This window comes from Equus caballus, chromosome 1, assembly GCF_041296265.1.
Source record: "Equus caballus isolate H_3958 breed thoroughbred chromosome 1, TB-T2T, whole genome shotgun sequence".
NCBI classification, from domain to species: Eukaryota; Metazoa; Chordata; class Mammalia; order Perissodactyla; family Equidae; genus Equus; species Equus caballus.
Window position 1 is genome coordinate 93,144,014 of NC_091684.1, and position 1,971 is coordinate 93,145,984.

Here is a 1,971-nt window from a genome sequence, read left to right on the forward strand (position 1 = left end):
ATGAGTTAAATATCAATTCAGAAGCCGAAGGACATATCAACAAAGGTCTATCCTATGAGGCTACCCGGGTTCCACTCTTCTACTGATTAGAAATGCTAATGATAATTAGCTAACTCATTACACTTTGATATGGCAGGACAAATCTATTAGTGTTTAATGACTGTCACTTTTGTTTATAGAGGGATGAAAGCTGAGGAAACTGTTTCTTCATAAGCTGATGCACCACTCTGTGTTTCTTGACTCAGCTCAGGTGCCATCTCCTTCAGAAGCCCCTTTTCCCTCCCCATGGGGCTGTAATCGTTTTCCTTCTCTGTTAGATTTTAATTCCTTAGGTGCAGGTCCTATGATCATGGTATCTTTAGTGTGCAGAGAAGTGCCTGGCACAGAGCAGGAACCCTGAAAATGTTTGTAAAAGGGAGACAGGGCAGGAGGAAGAAAACAAGGAAGAGAAGGAAGGCAAGAAGGAAGGAGGGGGAAAAAGGGGGGGAAAGAAGGAAGGAAGGAAGGAAGGGAGGGAGAGAGAGAGGAAAAGAGGGAGGGAAGAAGGAAGGAGGGGACAATGACCCCCCCTCCCTGCCCAGGGACAAACAGAGAGAGGAGAGCATCATTTGCAAATGAGTCGGTCCTCGCTGACTTTCGTCCCTGGAGGCGTGGTTGGCTTCTTAGGGACTTGGGCACTTGGCTGTAAGTGGCGAGGCCTTCCCTGCAGCTGACTTGCTGGGGAGCCTGGTGCCTGAGGAATGCCTGCTCTCTGACGGGAGTGGCTGCTGCCTTCTGCCAGATGCCGCTTCCTCGTTTGCATCCATGGAGCAAAGAGGCCGGGGGCCTTGACCTTGCTCTCCAGCTACCTTCCTTCCTGTTTTAGCTCCATCAGTAGCTCTGCTCACACTGGTTCTAAGATGGAAGGCGACTGCTGCCCCAAACAGAAGCTCCCCTTATGTAAAGGGCATTTTTCCTTGTGGGGACGTGGTTATTACAACTAGTTATTTTCTAACTGAGGGACTTTGTTAGCCATTCTTTGCCTGGGCCCCGAGGATTTTAAGAAGAGACATCACTTTTCCTATTTGAGTAGGACAACAGCAAGGTGAGAGGACGCTTGGCCATTTGGTGGCGGAGCCAGGATCCCAACTTTGTCCTCTTCGCTTGCACCCCACTGAGTGACTTGTGGGAACCGAATTTCTCCACCCATGGCCTGCCTGCATTCCTGGCTCCTCATCTGGTTGACTCACTCCGTGTAGACAAATTTAATGGCACTGGGCTGGGAGATTTGAGTAGTATTTTCACAATGAAATTAAGGTTGGGAAAGCAAATAGGTGTAAAATCCCAAATCCTGCATTTATGCGTGTCTGGGACTTGGTGAGCAGGCACCGCCCCATCCTCCCAGCCTAGAAACGGCATCTTTGCCAAAAGAACAGGGACGATGCATTTTGTGTGGTCCCCTGGGGCGTGGGCCGCCCAGACCCGACAGCTGCCTGGACAGCTGCCCTTTCTAAACAAGGAGGGAGGCGCTGGTTGCCCCTGTCTTTCCCACAGCACAGGAATTAAGAGGCTTAGCGGAAGCCCCGGGTGGCAGCCCCTGAGGACCGGCCCGGCGCGGTTGCCCTCAGCGGGCATCTGCTCACAGACCCTCAGTGCTTTCAGAGGTGCAGAGGCGGCTACTGCACTCCGATCCCCTGAGTGCGTTCAGATACTGCCCTCCAACTCCCCAAAGGGACTTGGGGAAAATACAGTCTCCTTTTGAGCACAGGGCGCAGGTACCGGTCACTAAATTGGGACAGTTGGGGTCTGATTCTGGTCCTGGGCCATCCTTGAGGGTGGGCTTGGGTCCTCTTTATCTTTCCCTGCCAAGGCTGTCCTGTTGGGATGTGCAGACCCCGCGTGGCTGCCGGTGATGGACGGCCTGGGGGCTCGCGGTCCTTCTCTATCCAGCTGACACCCGCCACTGCCCACAGAAGAAAGACAGGAGTCCAG